Raw genomic sequence first — 19393 nt, 5'->3', positions numbered from 1 at the left:
GACGTATTGGTGCACCTACTTTGACGCTGGCTGACATTTCTGCCGCCTCTACCAAGGCATATGGTCTGTCTTCTGAAATTATTGTGCACCGTACCCACTCCCCTCCAACTTCAAAAGCCCAGAGAAAGACTAAACAGAGGGCCCTGGCTTTGGACAGCGTAGGCACCTCACTGAGACGGAAGATTGTTGCTTCACGCTTCTTGATCTAGGTCGGACACCTTTAGGAGAGGCAGCAGGAAGGACAGAGGACATGCGCGCCATCCCTTCTGTGACACTGGTCCCAAGTTTCCGTATCAGTGTGCCTTGGAAATAGTGTGATAGCTTGACCTGGGGAAGCCAGTTCAGGTGGGATGTTTGCATCTTGGTTCCCTGTAACTAGGGGTCGACATCTGCCAGAATCAAACTTTCTTTAATTGACTTCACAAAGTATTTATTTGAAATTTAACAGACCTGGTTTTGATTAGAACCAGATTTAACTTGCATGCTTTTAGGTATTAAAGTCTAATGCAATTATATTATTATCTGAAAAAAAGATTCTTTTATTAGTATAAATTTTCTTTGAAAATAACATTTCTAAAAAATGACATTAAAGTTTCTGCTGTTACTTAGGAAAAATAGGAAAGTATTTGCTCATCATACGTGGACTCAACCTCTTTGTAAGTCCTAATATTTATGGAAGAGGAGGGAGGCAGTTCAGTGACTCATAGACTTACACTTAGCAGATAGATTACGAACAAAAAATAACACCACCGTTTCCCTTAAGTAGTGGGGGAAATGTGACTTGTTACATGTTTATTTTCTGGGTCAGTGTTTTTCCAGTCACTCTGCAATCTTGGGGTCACCCAGGGTTTCCTTGAAGCACTAGCGACACTATGATAGGTGTTCATCTTGAATTTTAAAATTATCTCCTGTTTATAGGTAACACAAGCAACCACTGTGAAGGCTGCTTCCTTGGAAAGGATCAAATAGGAACCCGGAGTGTGAGCTTCTTGCCCACGAAGTGTGGGTTTTGCTTCTTCCAAACAAATGCTCTTCCATCAAATTTCCCTTACAACTTGGTTCCTAAAAGACCTGATCTTTAGTCGTGCGTTTAAAGAGTACAGGGAAGTAGTATCTCTCAGAGAAAATGCCAACAAGTTCTAGGAAGAAGCAGCAAGAACCAGTTCCTGGGAAATGTGGAATTAAAGAACATTTGTAATTTATAGGGGAAAAGAGGTCTATAATTTGATACTTTTGGCATTCCCTCGCCTTGATAAGGCATCTAGAATAAATACATTCATTAAAGGAAAATTATTGGAGTCCACGCACTCCGCAGCTACAGATTATCTTCCTTGGGAATTTTTCAAAATGGATAGTGTTACAGGTTGTATTGTGTCCTCCACAGTGGAAAATCTTCACCCCATAAATGTAACCTTATCTAGAAACAGAACCTTTGCAGACTTGATCAAGTCAAGATGGCTTCATAGGCTGTTATCAATTACAACTGTGTTCTTCTCAAGGGGGTACTTGGTCATAGGGACAGATGCAGTCAGAACGAGAGGATGTTAGAGAGACTGGGGTGACAGCTCAGGACTTAAGGGCACTTCCTGTGAGAACCAGAGTTTAAATACAGCATCTCTGTAACATGGGGTGCCATGCACATGCTTATAACACCTGTTCCAAGAGAAGTAGAGAGAGGATAGCTGAGAAGGAAAAAGACATGCACGCCAAGTTCTCAAAAGAATAGGAAAAGGGTAATAGAAAAGGTACCCAGTGCCCTCTTCTGGCCTCCAGGTTCATGAACGGGTGTATACGTGCTTGTGTGCACAGATGAAAAAATAAACAAATTAAAAAAGAAGGAAGAGAGGCTACCATCTACAAGTCAAAGCCAAGGTGCACTCAAGGTTGTCAGAAGCTAGGCAAGAAAGATGAGGCATATTCTCCCTTAGTCCTCAGAAGAAAACAAGTCTCACCTCCATCCCTACAAGAGAATACATTTCTGATTTTAAGCTATGTGTTAATTAATTAATTTGTTTATTTATCTGTTTATATATGTATGTAAATGGTACAAAATGGTCCTTTGTGATGGCTGTGCTAGGACTAGATGCAGATCACTGCAGATCATCTTCTTAAAACATGTCTTTGAGGTTGCAATTCTGCCCCGAGTCTCCTTGGCACTCCACAGAGAACAGCGGCTTTGCCCAGATTTCCTTTTGGGTCCTACCACCTGGTCCACTCCACATTGCCATCTATGTGAGGCCAGTTCCAAACTTGGTTAGAACAAAGCAACCAGGAAGGGGAGTCTACTACAAATGCTCATACCCCCCTTTATGTCTGTCCGTCTGTTGTAAATGCTCAACACCATCTTTTATGAAGCCAAATACAAATTTTTGCCTTGAACATAATTCAAAGTAGAATGAAGGGGAACCTGATAAATTAGAAAACGTTCAGAGTTCAGTTATGTCTTTTGGTCAAATAGCCTTGAAGTCTGATTAGTAATTTGTTCAAAAGAAAAAAAAAAAACATGGGAATTACAAACAGCTGTCACGGTCATCTGTTGATGGTTCCCGAGTACAGAGAGGCTTCTGCTACTTTGAACATGGGGCAGCTCATCGGTCCCCTGTCAGACAGTGTAAACAACAGTTAGCAGGAACCCCAGTGATCCTTGGAAGCCGTGTTTATAAACATCGTCTGTGCAGCTTTTGGTCTTTCCGCTCCCAGTAAGTACTTAGGATGCATTACAACGATCAGAAAAATATGCACACGTGGGGGCCACCTGCATAGAGACCAGACTCTGCCTGCTGGAGAAGAAAGGATTAAAACAAGTGAAATTAGAGAAAATGTCACACAAAAGGACAACATGAGTTTCCAGTAAAGCGAAGAGATAAACTTGGTGGATTGACCCTCCAGCCCTTGCCTCCTGAGCTGTGTCTCCACAGGAAAATGAGGGTGGAGAGAATCAAAAGTCTTGGCTTTCATCCACCCGCTGGGCCTGCTAATACAGGCCCAGCTTCCAGAGCACTGGGTCTCATTGAGCTCCAGAAGACATACCCTCATTGTAACTGAGTAGGCAGGAAAGCAGGAATTGGGGGTGAACAGAAACTGGGACCGGGAAGAAGGTAGGTGTGGTGACCATGTCTTCCTTCTTGTGGCAGGGAAGTTCTTGGTTGTGTGGTCATATCTAACTCCTACCTTCTTCTGGGATAATGGTTTGTACTATAGAGCTCTTGGGGAGCAGGGATCTGAAGCAACTTGTGTTAAGCCAGAGTATCCCCAACTCCCAAACTCCAATGTTGTCTTTGATACAGAGTCCTTAACCACTTTTATGCTGTGGGTCATTCTTACAGAGGCTGTGATTCATGTCTCACAGTGATACTTTATAACATATCAGATATGCATAATTATAAATAAACTAGCTATGTTGAAATGCCATAATAATATTTTATAATGTTATTCTATAACATAATAATAATATTTTACATGATATATTATGTATAATTATAGATAACACTAGTATGTTGAAATACCACTATTACATTGTTTAAAACACTGACATAATGGTAAAAATAATTTTAAGATGCAACATAGCAATTGTGTCTTTATTAGCTTCTTAAATAGGACCTAGTTTTTAAATTTAATAGCTGCTATAATTTTGCATTCATGGGAAGTTTAAGTGACATTTTAAGATAGCAACAATTACTGTGACTAAAAGTAATAGATTTTTCTTGGTGACAACAACACTTGGTTTGCTCACAACACTGGAATGATATTCTGCATCCACAGTGCAGAACATGTTCCCATAGAAACTGTCCATGCAGATCAGGACTTCAGAGACAGAATCCCACTGAAGAGGTTTGTCTGTCCTCCTTGTCTTTGTTTCTATAGCTGTGAAGAGGCACCATGACCATGGCAACTCTCATAAAGAAGAACATTTAACTGTGGTGGTGGCTTACATTCAGAGGAGTAGTCCATTATCATCACGGCGGGAAGCCTGGTGGCATGCAGGCAGACATGGTGCTGGCTACACCTTGATCAGAAGGCACAGAAAGTAGACTGTGTCACAATGAGTGAAGCTTGAGCAAAGGAGACCTCAGAGTCCACCCCCACAGTGACACACTTCCTTCAACAGGCCATGCCTCCTGATAGTGCCACTCCCTAACTCATCCAGCTTCTCACAAATCCCACATCAGCTCTGGCAGCTGCATCACTGACTACCAGCTTTGCAGTTGGTGTTCACGGGACAGCTCAGCAGCATCAGAAGAGGAGAGACTATGAGCATTAAATATGGTGGCCCAACTGGACGGTAGTGGCACACTCCTTTAATTCCAGCACTCAGGAGGCAGAGGCAGCCTGTGAGTTTGAGCCCAGCCTAGTCTACAGAGTGAGTTCTATGACAGGCTTCAAAGCTACAGAAAACCCCATCTCGAAACAAAGCAAATAAACAAACAAACAAAAACAAAACAACAAAACCATGGTAGCCCTACATGCCTGGTAATGACATCAGTTGTTCAGAAAAACTTGAGCTATTGGTTTGTTATTTCTATCTACACTAGGGTATGCAACAAACCGGGCTACAAAGGTGTGTTGCAATTGTTGCCTTGTGAGTCTCCAGGAGAGAGAAGTGGAGTCTAGTGAAGAACTCATGAACTCATCGTAAGGAAAAGAGTAGTGCAAGCTTGGTAACTACCACACACACACACACACACACACACACACACACACACACACACACGGCAATATGCTTCTCTAAGCTTCAGGTATCTGAGCCGCAAAATGTGCATTAAAAATAGTGTTTATCTCATGGAGCTTTTAAGGGGATTAAGTGAGATAACACTTGAAGAAGTGTTAGACTTTGCGAAGCCCTGTAAAATATCCACTGCCCATTATAGTGTGTGTGTGGGGGGGGGAGGGCAGCTACAGATCTGCCAGGTCTTGGCCTGTTTCTCTACTAGCTCCCTTTCCTGGACCATCTTCTAGATGATCTCTGCTCCAGGGTTGACTGTGTTCCTCGCTCTGAGTTCTAGAATTCTTCTGTTTAAGAATCGACCCCAATAAGACTGTACCCACAGGCAGATGCCCAGGCGTACCAAAATAGCTTACGACTGTCGACAACCAGCAGATAAGAGTGTGAGTCTGGTATCAGCTTTCACATATTTTATAATTTGGGGAAATATTTGAAAATCCACCCACCCTGAGTATTTCTATGCCAAAATGTGACGTGGGACATGCAAGAAGTTTGGGAAGCAAGTCATTTTTCAAACAAATTCCCACTATGTGAGACCAACTTGACGGGTGGAATTTATGGCCATTTTTGGAAGCAACCATATCCCCTGTTCATGAGAATGTGCTGCTGAAACTTGGTGAGCATCTTCCTGTCCTTGAAGCAACACTAACTTTGCCAGGGAGCCCTGACATTTCTCTTTTGGGTTTCCATCTCATTATTTAAACATGAAAAAAGAAAGGAAAAACGCGAAACAGAATTTTAGCTCCCCAAATGCACTATGGTTATTAAGGACCAGAAAGTGGGAACTCCAGCTGCTCAGTTCGGGGAGTCGCACGTTTCTTTCTCTTTGCACTGAGATGGACCACGTGGCCTCCACTGTGGGGAACTTTTGATTTCCAGCATCTTCTGTTTTTTTTTCTCTGATGCACTTTCAAACAAATCTATGAGAAGAGAACTGATGGCGCTCATATTCTGTTTGTCTAAGTGCTCCTTTTTTCCCCATTTGTTTCAACATCTATCTACTATTTCTCTTCTTATAGTCATATGACTGTATATCGGTCACACAGATCACCAGTACCTATACATAAACATATACATGTGCACAAATGCAGACCAATGGTAGGAAATGCATGCATTTGCACACGTGAGATTGTCTATGCTATTTACACTTCCTTTCTGTGCCATTTGAAGGTGTGTTAGAAATATTATGACCCCTTAACTCCATAACTTTCCCACAGGTAACATGAATCTGTGAGAGATGCTCAGATGCTTGGTAAACTTCCTGATCCTCACCAGCAGCGCCCCCCCCCCCCCGCGGCTGATGGCATCCTAATGAGGGCCTTCTGTCATTCCTACCACAGCTGTTGGTAACACGGTAGAGCAAGGGAGAGCTTATCCTTTTCTCCACTGCCTTATTCGTTCATTTATTCCTCGTCTCAGTGGGGACATAGGCATTCTTGGGCGAGCTGGTAGGTTGCAACCTATGACAACCACACACGCATTGTCTTCTCATTTTATTCATTAGGTGCAAGACATTGCTATGATGATTTACTTTGTGCAGGGACTGGCAGTGAGAGTTCTTTCAAGCTGGCCTCCTGTGTCTGGCTAGGTCCTCAACTGTTTAGCACCGACCCTCAGCTTTTCACTGTGTTTGCATAATTTTAAACATTGATAATATAGAAATAAATCTTTGGCTCTTACATAAAGATGGCTCATTTTAACTTAATAGGAAGTTGAGTTGTTGGTTTTAATATTCACTTGCATTTTGCATTTTGAGACTTTTAGTTCTTTACCGGCTATTGATTTTTTCGATACTTCCTTATGCTTTCTGGGAGAATAATAAATCAGACCCCTAAAGAAAACAAAGAGCAATAAAAAATTCAAACTAATTTATCTTCTTGACAGTAGAGAAAGCGGCAACTGAATGCACCTAGTCCTTATGTGATAAGAGAATTTGGCATCCCATTGTCTACGTGTGAAGAAAGAGAGGGAGCCTCGGCAATCATCATAAATGTTGGAAAGCAGAAGAGGAGAAAGATCGACACAAGTCCATGCCATCTATGGCAAATTTCTTTTTGTACAAAACTGCAGGTGTATTTCAGCGTAGTGATTTATACAGCTCTGTGTGACTAGGCAATATTCTCTCTTTCTTTCTCTCTCTGTTACTCTCTTTAAATCATAGTTTGATCATTTGTTTTAAACCCTTTTCTTGATGCATATTAAACAAACATAGGGGTAGCGTTAGACCGTGCCCTTCCCTGGTCAAAGCTTTCACATTCTCTGTAGCTACCTGCCTAGGTACAAACCAGCTGCCATCAGGGGATGAAGTGCACAGGGCTTGGAGAAGTAAGGCTGGTGCCGACTCCATGGAAACGTGGCTTTTTCAAGTCTTTGCTTTGGGAACCTCTGTAGGGCTCCATCCATAACAGAAACCAAAAGGAATAATATAATAGAAGGTATGCATGATCTTAGCTACGCTAGTCCTTCCATCTCAAGCTCCTTACCTATGATGAGAGAGAACCGGCATCAGCTGCTTCACCTCTCCAGGGCTGAGCACACGAAGGGCAATACAGATGGGAATATTGGGGTGAGAGTGAAAGCGGAGAACATGTGTTTTCCGGCTCACCCGAAGGTCTCTATTGTCCTCAAGGACAAAAAAAATTAAATCACAAAGAAATTGTTCTTTAAAAGCCACAACCAGATTTACTTCACAGTTACAATTTTCTGTTCGTGCACTCTTAGAGATTACTTACCCAGCTCCTGTTTTAAAAATGCCCCCCCTGCCTCTCAACACACAATTGATGAGCATCACAGTGAAGACCTGAGCATGGACCTCCTGACAGCGGTGCATCGGACTCTGACATCGCACCTCAACAGTTTTGGGTCCCCTGTTAGTAACAGCTTTAAAGCCTTGGAGAGACAACAGTGCTAAGAATTGAGAAACTTGGCTGATGTGATGGATGCATGGCTTGCTCTTGCTAATGAGGCCCCCTATTTCTGCCTTTTGTTGAAATAACTCAGAACGAGGCGGGAATCATGAGTGGTCTCCCGTGCCGTGAGCCAACAGTATCAGAAGCACGGCATAAAAGCCAGGCAGATCACCCCTGCCAGGTGAGCTGATATTCAAAGAAAGAGCGAGAGAGGAAAAAGGGAACTCCATGCTAGGAAAAGTAGGTGACTCGGACAGCAGGAGAGAGGAAAGAATGCCAATTAAGACTTTTAATTTCATTCCGTGACTCTGAATCATGCATCCTGAACTATACATCAAATGGTGCCTGCTAATCTTCAGATGAAAATGCAGATTTGAGTGGAAAGGCAGAAATGCCTGAAAGAACTGAAGTTCAGCAGGGATGTGAAGAAAATCAGTGAGCTAGAAGGAAAAACATTTTAAGAAAGGGATAGGCACAAATATGTGTTAGAGGAAAAGAGGTAATTTGGTGGACGTCATCTCCTGCAGGTTGAGATCTTCCAGTAAAGGGAAATGGCTCTGGGTTTTCCAAATAGAGGCCATTTAATACAGAAACATTATTATCTAAAGTAAAGACCTGAGGGCCCAGCTCAAGCCTGGGAGTTTACCCAGCTCATTTTCCTCAGTGATATGACAAAATACTTAACAGAAAGCAATTCATAAAGAAAGAAATTTTGTTTTGTCCCATGATGTTTCAGGGTTCAGGGTTCAGTCAGTGATGATCCGGCCCCATGCACCTGGGTAGAACATCCTAACAGTGGGAATTCAGCAGAGAAGGCTGCTCACATCCTGGCGACAGGAAGTGGAGCTGAAGAATGATGACGACTAGCCCCATGGCCATTGGAGGGTGCTGCCCACCTTCAGCAGGAGTGCTTCCTCTCAGGTAACCCTTTGGTGAAACATCTTAGCGCAAAATCATCTACAGAAGCATCTTACTAATGGTCCCTCGTAGTTTTAAATCCAATAAAGTTGACGGTGATAATTAACCATCGCAGAAAGTCACGAGCTGAAGGGAACTGATGAGTAAGAACTGGAGAGATGGCGCGAAGAGGTGGGCGGCCAGAGGGAAGGCGGCACGAGGAGGTGGGCGACCAGAGGGAAGGCGGCCCAAAGAGTTGCACAATGTTTAGAGCTTTCCCAAAAAAACCTGGAGTCAGAGGAATTCGCACACGAGGGAGAGTTTTCATTTTTTAAGGTGATTAGCCAAGATGCAGATACTGCAGGAAACACCATTGGAAGCATGGAGAGAAAGAAGCGCCCTGGTTCTCTCTTTCCCATCGTCCCTCAACCGTTTGCAGGCTGCCTCTTTACCTGGCACACATACTTGGAAGAAGGACTCTGCGAATGAAGCTGCAAGACTGCAGACCAACCAGAGACCGCCCAGATGTTTGCCACATGACACCATTTATCAGGTCTGACCCTCACGGACCTGTAGAGCTCTGATCCGAATCTGATTCCAGTAAGTGTCATGTGATGACTCCATACTGTTCCTCCAACTTGGATTTGTCCTTGTTCCTCTCTCCTGCTTCTGAAAGCAAGCTCAAAACTCACAATCTGGTCAACAAACGTTTGAGTCTCTGCCACAACAGCCCAGGTGTTGAGACCCCCATGCACTCACCATGGGGACTCATGCGGAAAGAACTGCTTTCCGGAGCCCACAACAGTCTACGAAGCTCACTGACTTGCCTTTCCCAAGCAGCAAGAACTGAACCTCCTCCTTGGAGACAAAACAGGGATCCAGAAGAGACCATTGGGTCCTCAGAGCAGTTACTTAACAGAAGCCCAGTCCAGAGTGGCAAGGGTCCCTAGACAGTGTGTCTACTCAACAGGCTGGATCTTAGCAGCAGACACCACTGCACCACCCCGCCCCAGACTCTAGACCTAGCGCTGGGCTAGAAGAGTCATTGTCCCTTCCCGGCCATGAACCTCACTTGATCTCCAACTACTCCTGTTTACTTTCTTTGCATTCTCACAGTAATGAGCTACCCAAGAGAGAGTAATGAATGGCACCAAAGAGTCAAAAGGACAGGCGAATGAAGCCAAAATGAAGTCAGATTTCCATTAGGAGCTTGACCTTTGTCCCCTGGAGACCATCCTGAGATGTCTTACTGAAGTTTTCCAGGAGAGTGCTGGCTCCGCCAAGCCAGAGCGCCCCTCTGAGACTTCTCACAGAAGAGGAAATTGTGACTAATTCCCCTGGCACAGAGGACAACACACTCTGCCTTTGAGGCTCCAAACTGCTGTTCTTCACAGCCAGATGAAGAGGAACGAACTGTACCGAGTCCAAATTGATTCTGAGGACACAGGCAGATTCTCCATCATTTTCCCTGCGGTTCTTCAAAGTGAAGGTTAGGGCAAGCAGCGTCTCCAAGCCGAGGTGCATTTGTCACAGCAGGGTGGTGACCACTCCAAGTCTGGAAACCGGTGAAAACCGGCAGACTACTTACTTGCTGCCTCTGCCTGCGAGCGGTCATGGCACAAGCGAAGAAACCAGGCTGGAAGCCTGTATACCAATCACTTGCAGTCAGAGAGCTTTTAACTCTGGCCAAGACTTTTTTTTTTCTGAAATAAAGTTGCACAGGCTCCAAAAATAACATCTGTTGCTCCGAGTAACATTTTCAAACAACATAATAAACTTTACTTCCAGAAAATATACACTCTGTACTTCCCTTGGGGAACTCACAGAATGGATAAGGAGTAATCCAGGGCTCTGTCATTTCATAGACCAACCGCCTTCAGGCAGATTGTTTAGCTGATATGGAAGGTGGCAAGACAGGCCACATACGAGTTACATTCATCTGCAGCAGGCAGCGGCTGAAGTAGCTTCAAATAACAGCCCTACCCAGACGTGTCTGGCAAGCTTTCCCTGGCAGGATGCGTCTTTAAACTGGGGTCACCGTGGCCTGAAGTATGTACCGGTAAGCTCCAAAGAGGCCATGAAGTAATGACTCTCTCAATCCCGGTGCGGCGCCTTTTCAGTCTCTCTGGAATTTAACTATAATTCTAGGAACGGCGCACCCCTCTAACTCCCAATATGAGCCTGTGGATGGACAGTTGGTTTTTATCTTCTCTAACACACACACACACACACACACACACACACACACACACACACACACACACACACACAGTGCTGCAGCCACCAAGGCTGTGGAGGCAAGAGATGGACAAAGCTTGGGAGTGCTTGGACCACAGTTGGCTGTGACTGTCAGGAGCCCCATGATCACCCAGTAGGTGGAAGTCACTCCTTACAGGAGACTACAGGGTGTGTGCATATGGTATGTATGCTATGATTACTACAGCAAACAGGGAAGAAACGTTTCCTGGTCAGTGAGATGGGAGCGGAAGTGGCGCGTCCTAGGTCAAGCACCGAATCACTACTGCCAGGTTTTGCAGGGCCCTCTGCTCTGTTCTCTTTGGCACAGGGACTCTGACTGGGCCCCCACGAGCAGCCATGATGAGACAGAGGCTTTGATCACAGTCACGAACAGGAAGTGCCAATAAGAAGCCAATCTGTCCGGCAGAATTGCTGCAATCCCCGGGGTTGTCTGGAGCTGCAGTCTGCCTTCCCCACCCTGATTAGAATGGACTGCTCATCACTGTGTTGTTGACCCAGGAGGAGACCTCACATGTGAAGTGACCAACAGGAAAGCTTAACGATCTGGGGGTAAGTTGGTAGAGTATTTGCTTAGCACGCTTGGTGCCCTGGCTTTGACCCCTCTCCACTTCATAAAAGCAAGCGGCCTGTTATCCCAGCACAAGGGAGGTGGAGGCAGAGAGAGCAGAAACTGAATGTCGCCCTCGGCTACTAAGCAAGATGAAGGATAGCCTGGGCTTTATGAGAACGTGCTTTAAGATAGAGAAAGAATGGGGGTGGGTGGCAAAGAGAATGCATTTATAAGGGGGGGGGAATGCCTCATTTTTCTCTTATCAGCAGGTTTGGATTTAATCATACACATATGTCTGACATGAAAACAGAAAGGAGCCCACGAAGTGGAGGAAGGGGACTTGAGGAAGGTGTAGTGGATGAACGTGAGGATGGCACAGTGGTGCTATGGATTGCAATATCATAGGAAGCCCTTTATTTTACATGCCAAATAAATTATTTCTAACAAACTGAAGGACTAATTTTTTTTGGAGTCACAGAGCAAGGAAGGATATACATCTATGGGAAACAAGAACTTCTCATTTGTGAAGGGATTTTAAAGGGACTTGCATTGTTATCGGCATGGCATGGCCCTGCTGGCTGCTTGGGCAATGAAGTATGGTAGAATTGATACAGGGGGGTGACTAGGATGGACAGGATATCCATAGCAAGTCCAGGGTTCCTGGCAGCTTCAAAGATGGCAAAAGTGATAAACGCTTTTATGGGCTTGCACGAAGAAGTAAAACCTCCACAGTCCGGTTCATCCCACAATCCTATGAAGGTGCCATACAAAAGGGATGAGAAAATACAGTTAGTCCTATTTCCTGCTTCCTGCAGGCTCTGGACCTGCCTCCTGATGGTGGTGGTGGCAATCATGACGATGGTGAAGATGGTGTCTCTGCTGTACACTTTCCCTAACACACGTGCTATTTGAAGATCACACTAACATGCACAAATAGCCTCGTAAAATATACACTGTGTAGAGAGTATTTATTATTGCCATCGTTATTATGAATGCTGTACTCAACCACTATGCTCCTGACGAAGCTCCAGTGAAATGGCCTTTCACCATATGCTGTGTGTTCATGAGCCCTTTCATCTTCTAACTTCAAAACACCAATGACAAGATAATGTCATGCCAGCAAGGCATGGCTTATTGAGGAGACAACGAGAGGCAAGCCTTGGTGCAGAAAGCAGATTTACTTGCTTAGCATATATATGCATAACTATGTCTGGGGGTTTCTCTCAGTCCCAGGTGAGTCCAGCTGGACAGCCTTCCAGAGACTGAACTCCCCCTATGTTGAGCATGTTTTGGGGGAGGATTAAACCTCCAGATTAGTCCCCCCCCACCCCCTGCCGTTTACTCTACAGAGGGACTAGAGGAAACAGAGATTTCTCCAATTGAAACACTAGACCCAACTGTAGTACAGCACTTCCTTTCCCGGCACAGTGTTCTCAAAGTGTAGCTTCATCCGAGCCCTCTGGCAACCTGCAACACTAGATGCCTCAAGCCCCTCCCTCGGAGTTTCTGACTTAGAAAATCTTTTGGGGGTCCATAGACTGATCATGCTACTGACAGGTCATCAGGCTACACACTCAGGATCCCTCTGGCTTGGGCAGTCTACGCAGGAGTGCCCCTAAGTTCTGCCCTCTAAAATGACCCATAAACACACCGCAGAAACAGGCAGTCTTATGATCTGGAGCTCATGAAACTTAAACTAGATGACATTTAAAAGGGGGTGGGAGTGGATTTTAACTCAGAAAAAAAGCTAGTTATGAAAACCATACCTAAACACAGCATTTTGTGTATACAGGCACCATCACAGGAGACAAAGTCACACTGCTTCTCCCTCCCCCATCTTCACTCTCCCTTGGGCTAATAAAGGTTTAATTGGTCCTTTGTCCAAACCAAGGCAAAGACCTTCAGCTTGGTATCATAGATTTACAAACTGTCCTTTGAAAGTTGGATAATAACCAGGAAATAAGCCCATGAGAAAAGTTGAGCTCCACGTCCACGTTGTCCTCAGTTTCCCTTTCATGGCACAAGTCGGTCTACCTTGTGACTGCATTTCCTGTGACACGAGAAACCCTGAACCTCCCTACTCTCATACTGAGATCTTTAAGGTTTCGCTTCAAAGTACAACAACCAACTTTCCTAAGAAAGATCCCCTTGCCCAAGAGCCATGTGCTGTTCCCAGGTTGGTCAGCAATGACTTGGATCCAGTTCTTGTAGCTTTAATCACACGACACAATCCTGGTTGCTCTGAGCCATGTCTAGCCTCTGGCACACCGCAGTTGGTGTCGCGCAGCCAATGTGCTGCACTGAACAAGTCTACAAACTCAGCTTCCCTCTCAGCGGATACGTTCTGGCTCGAAAACCCAGAGGCTGCACCTTGACTCCCCAGGGTATTTTTATTGTAGGATGTATGATAATAAGTGGATCACTGCGGGGGGTGGGGCTGTTTTATTGACCAGAAAGAGATGAGATAATACGAGCAAGCCCACTTGACTATTGATCTATCAGAGTCAGTGTCGCCTTCCGGCTGTCCTGTTATGGGTACGGCGTATCCCCTATGATGGATGGCTACTTTGTCCCGGTGCACACAGACTGCTCCGCTCTCACGGAACATTTTCTAAAGTCCGTGCTTTTCTGTTCAGACTTGGAGGATGATGAGAAATGCTGACAGTCCCGCGCTAACCATCGTGACATTGCTCACACTGCTCTGATCCTGTAACGCCATTGCCAGAAGCATGCGGTCTGTCAACGAATAACCTGTGCAGTTAGTGTTTCCCCTAGTTTTCAGATGGAGAGATGAAGACGCAGATTCTTAGTGCTTTCTTTCCTTTCATGTTGCTATGAATATATATGTATGTATATGTATATATGAGACAACATTCATCAAATCCAGGCTAGGAAATCAACATCTGGTCACTCCACCTTTACCTCCTAACACATACCTATAGGTATGTATGTGTTAATATCATTCTCATGTGGGAAATCATATTCAAACAAACAAAGAAAGAAATGGATAGGTGGGAAGACAGATAACTGCGGTGGTCTGAATGAGATTGGTCCCCATAGCATCGTATTTAGATGCTTTGTTTCTAGTTGGGGGAATTTGGGGGGTGAACAATTAGGAGATTTGGTCTTGTTGAGAGGAGGTATGTCACTAGTGAATAGGATTTGAGATTTCAAAAGATGTCACCAAGCCCAGCCTATTCTTCTGCTTCCCCATACCTTGGATCAAATGGAAACTCTCAGCTACTACTCTAGGGCCATGACTGCCTGTCTGTTGCCATGGTCCCCACCATGGTGGTTATGGATGAACTCTCTGAGAGTGTAGGCAAGGCCCTAATCAAATGCTTCATTTATAAGTTCTCTTGGTCAAAGTGCCTCTTCATAGCAATAGAAAAGTAACTATGACAGTAACTACCTAAAGGCTACATTCCTTCTTGTTCCTTTTTGATTCCTCAGACCGAACCCAGAGCTTTGCATGTTGCCAGGCAAGCACTCCTCAAATGGAGCTACATCCACCGCCCCGGGGCCCATTATTTTAACACACATGCCATTTGCTATTGAAAATGGCATTATTTTAATGACTTCTGAGGAAAGCTTTTAAGTTAAGGAGACAGCAAGGCGAAAAATAAAATCAAATAATAGAGCGCTGTTCTTCTTGAAGTGGAAACTGGCAGTTCTGAGAAGCCACCCTGTAAAGGCAAGTCTGCGGAGCTCCTTCCGGCTATGCGAGGGCGTGACGCTTCATTCATTAACTTGACTTGGTTAAAGAGTCTCCATACAGTTGGCTAAATGTTGTCTTTTGAGGCGTGCCCATGACGTTTTCAGAAAGACTTGGGGTTTGAATTGAGAGCCTGAGCAAAGAGAAGCCCTCATTGGGCTGGAGAGATGGCTCAGGTGGGAACATGCCTGCTGTGTAAGTATGAGAACCAGAGTTCAATCCCCCAGAGCCCCCTAAGAAAGTTGGAGCCATTACTGTGGCCCTTAGTCAACTAGAGGTTGACTGCTGGGTTTCAGACACAGGTACAAACATATATATACACATGCACACACACATGCAAATGCACAAATATATACATATATACAAAGACAACCCTCACCTATCTAGGTGAGCACCATCTAAGAGGAGAAAGGAGAGTTTTCTCTTCTGTTTGTCTCTGAGCTTGACAGTCAACTCCTGTCCTTGGTGCATCTGGTTCACAGGCCTTCACACTTGTGCTGCAAGCAGAACCATCTCCTGGGTGGGCCTCTAACTGCAGATAGCCTACCATGGAATTAATTATGTAAGCCATTCCATGTAATTAATCTCACTTAAAATGTATATCTTATTGATTCTACTGCTCCAGAGAATGCTAACACGGCAAATCCCTATGTATACAGAATTTTTATTTTTATGAGCTCCTAGCTGGGCAATTCTGTAACATCAATTCCTGGTCATTGCCAGACGTCCCTTCTAAATGATTAACTCATAGTCCTTACAGGGACCATGAGTTCAGGATATCAAAAGAAGCCGTCTACAGACACGCACCCACGTGGAGAAGGTACAAATCGCTAACTAAAGATTCTGTGGGAACGTGTGTGTCAAATCAGAGATCTGCAACACGAGAGCTCAGAACAGTCAGATGTAAGGCCAGGCTTGCAGCGTGTTTTGTGTTTGCATGTGTGTGTTATGCCTGTGTGGGGGCCAGTATGTGTGCATCTGTATGTATAGGTACATGCGTGTGTGAGTACATATGCACTTGTGTGCTTGCTTGTGGAGGCCAGAGCACACCATAGCTGTTGTTTCTGTTATTTCAGCAGAGTCTGTTATTGCCTTGCTAACTAAGCTAGGCTGCCTAGAGCCTCAGAAATCTGCCTGCCCCTCTCTAGCTCCCCAGCTTGGAGATTACAATTGAGTTTCACAAAGCCTGGCTTTCTCTCTCTCTCTCTCTCTCTCTCTCTCTCTGTCTCTCTCTCTCTCTCTCTCTCTCTCTCTTTTTCATTCTCTTCTTCTCTCTCTCTCTCTCTCTCTCTCTCTCTCTCTCTCTCTCTCTNTAAAGAGAATTTATGGTGGCAATGTAAACTAAGGCAACCCTTCGGAAATTACTATGGAGGTTCCTCAAAAACAAAAAAAACCAAAAAACTAAAATTAGAATCATTGTATGACCCCACTATACCATTTCCAGGAATAGATTTAAAAAAAAAAAAAAAAAAAACAAAAAAAAAAAACAAAAAAAAAAAACCTCTAAGTCAGCACACATAGACACTCTAGCTCACCAAGTTTCCGGTGGCTCTGTTCACCACGGCCAAGTAAACCTGAGTGTGCAAGTACTAGATTTCATTACACTTCACACAACACACACACACACACATTCTTACATGTTGCTATTATCCATCTTGCCTCTCTTTTCACATTTCTGCTCATCTGCGCGCCTCCTGCCCCGATCCCCTTCTTTTTCTTCGGCCCTTCGTGTCATGTAAGGCTATCACTCCTTCACATTCTCCCTGTCTCCCTCCATCTGGACTTTCCCTTCTTCTCTCTTAGTCAGGTTTCCACTCTCACATCTATACATTTAAAACGAGATTCCCCATTTAAGAGGAAATGTGTGAAGTTTCTGCTCCTGAGGCTGGCTTGTTTCATTTAACGTATTGATCTCTATTGTCCCAGGAATGCCAAAATTCCATTGGTTATATGTATCCCATTTTCTTTACCCAGTCATGTATTCAATAAAGTTATTCAGTTTCCTTGAACACACACAAGAAAATTTTTTTGAGTGTTGTATTTCCTAGAAAAAGAATATTGACACACAATCAAAGTACAATCCACCAGAATAATAGAGGTTATTGATTAAACATCCTCCAGATAAAGCATGTCAATAAATAGATAATCATATTTACTTCTCTAGTTTTTATAAAATGAAACTTATCAACTTTCACTGGTGAAGGAAATTGAGAAATTCATTAAAATTAACAAAAGGCAGAATTTTATAGCAGTAGTGCCTACTTAAAACAGAGCAATCTCAAATAAATCACCTCATAGTATAGTTCAAAGTCTCAGAAAAATAAGAACAAATGAGGTCAAAATTAGTAGAAGGAAAAAGTTAGAGAGGAAATAAACAAAAATCAAAATGGAAAGAAAAATACCAAAGCTCAGTGAAGCAAAGGGTTGAGCAAATACTAGATTTGAAAAGAGTAGTCAAAATCATCCAACTTTCAGCCAGACAAATCTCAAAAAAATGAGAAAAGACAGAAATAAATAAAATTAGAGACTAAAAAAGGACTATCACTAAGATGCCACTGAAGCTCAGATGATCATTAGCAAATGTTTTTTAAAAAAATGTTATGCCAGCAAGTTGGAAAATCAAGAAATAGAGAAATTTCTAGACCAAGATGATTCACAAACATTGAACCAACAATATATAAAATCTGAATAGGACAGTAATGAATAATGAGATTACAGGTGTAATAAAAGTCTTCCATCAAGGGAGACCTCCTGACTTGGTGATTTCAGATACTTTGTCTTAGGCTTTGAAAGACAAGCTAACAACAGTATTTCCCAAACCATCTAATGCAATAAAAGGGAAATGGATACTTCCAAACTCAACCTACAAAGTTCATATTACCTAATGTCTAAAGGCAATAAAAGGATATAGCAATAAAAAAAAGAAATGGAGGAAAACAACAGATTAGTGTCCCTGATAAATAGACACCGAAAATTATATTAAAATACTTGTAGATTGGACCAAAAACAAACGAAAGGGATCATATCCCACTAGTGAACTGGCTTCAATCTGTGGGTGGAAAGCTACAACACTGTAACAGACAGATGAATGTTATGTGGCGCAGTTACAGAACCAAGGGTGGAAACCATACAGTCATCTCAGTAGACACAGAACAAGCCTTTTTATGAGAGCCATCATTCCTCCACTGCCAAAAGAAAACACATGATACAGAAGGGAAACCCCTTCACATTACATAGGTGTGTGTATGTGTGAGTACCAGGGACTGAGAAGGGGACTTAAAGTGAGGAGGATGGGAGAAGGCAGCCGAGAAAACACCATGACTGAAGCATGATCTGTTCTATCTGAAACTGTCCCAGAAATGCCATAAATATACACAATTGTTTCATTAGTATGCACAGTTGCTATGCAGAAATGACAGGCTCTATGTTGTCTTGGTTAGGGTTTTATTGCTGTGAAGAGACACCATGACCACAGTCCCCTCTTATGAAGGAAACCTTTAACTGGGGCTGCCTATAGTTCAGCGGATTAGTCCATTGTCGTGTAGGAAGCATGGCGGCACACAGGCAGACGTGGTGCTTGGGAGGAGCTGAGGGTATTACATCCAGATTGGCAGACAGCAGGAAGCACTGGGCCTGCCTGGCTTGAGTTTCCGAAATCCCAAAGCATTACTGCCCCCGTCCCCAGTGACATACTTCCTCCAACAAGACCACACCTCCTAACAGTGCCACTCCCTACGAGCCTACAGGGGACATTTCCATTCAAACCATCATATATGTATAATTAGTGTTCTAATATAGGAAACTAATATTGATATACACAATTAATATGTCTTAATAATTATACCAAAACTATTACTACTTCTTATTCTTTCTGGAGTCACATATAGGTTTTCTAAAATGGCTTTTTGAGGTAGATATAGTAAGCCTAGCAAGGTAGCACACACCTGAGGCAGAATCAGGAGGATCCCTGTGAATTTGAGGCCAGACCAGTTTCCATAGCAATAAAAAAAAAAAAAAAGGCCAGCTAGGACTACATAGTCAGATGCTCTCTCAACAATAAAATAAAATGGATTTCCTTAACAGAGCACAAAGTTCTACTCAAGTGTACAAGTCAATGTTTTTAATGTATTCACAGTTGCACAATATCCACACAATCTAATTTCATAACCGTCATCGCCAGAGAAACGTCACCCCAATTACCTGCCAGTCTTGATTCTCCCTCCATTCCCCTTCGCCCCAGGCTGCTGCTAACCCTTTGCCTCTGCTTCACCTTCTGCAAACATTCCGCCCACGTGCTAGCATACAACAAGCAGCCTTTGGGACCGCTTTGCCTCGCTTAG

At 43.7% G+C, this 19393-nt stretch overlaps 1 protein-coding gene and 1 long non-coding RNA gene across 5 annotated transcripts in view; one reads left to right on the top strand and one right to left on the bottom strand.

Annotated features, from left to right (window-relative positions):
* Window positions 1-19393, bottom strand: part of Rerg (RAS like estrogen regulated growth inhibitor) — a 114504-nt gene that overhangs the window by 46478 nt on the left and 48633 nt on the right. The window lies entirely within an intron of this gene.
* Window positions 10806-13054, top strand: LOC126497300 (uncharacterized). 2 transcript variants are annotated; one of them, XR_007590570.1, is made up of 3 exons: window positions 10806-10948; window positions 11096-11337; window positions 12154-13054. It is a non-coding gene; the product is annotated as an uncharacterized lncRNA (long non-coding RNA). The 2 variants fall into 2 exon arrangements; XR_007590571.1 differs by lacking the exon at window positions 12154-13054 and adding an exon at window positions 11608-11683.

Source organism: Alexandromys fortis, unplaced genomic scaffold, assembly GCF_014885135.2.
Source record: "Alexandromys fortis isolate MF-2015 unplaced genomic scaffold, M_Fortis_MF-2015_v1.1 scaffold_21, whole genome shotgun sequence".
Classification (NCBI taxonomy): Eukaryota; Metazoa; Chordata; class Mammalia; order Rodentia; family Cricetidae; genus Alexandromys; species Alexandromys fortis.
The sequence above is the reverse complement of the archived record's forward strand: the minus strand, read 5'-3'. Positions and strand labels throughout refer to the sequence as shown.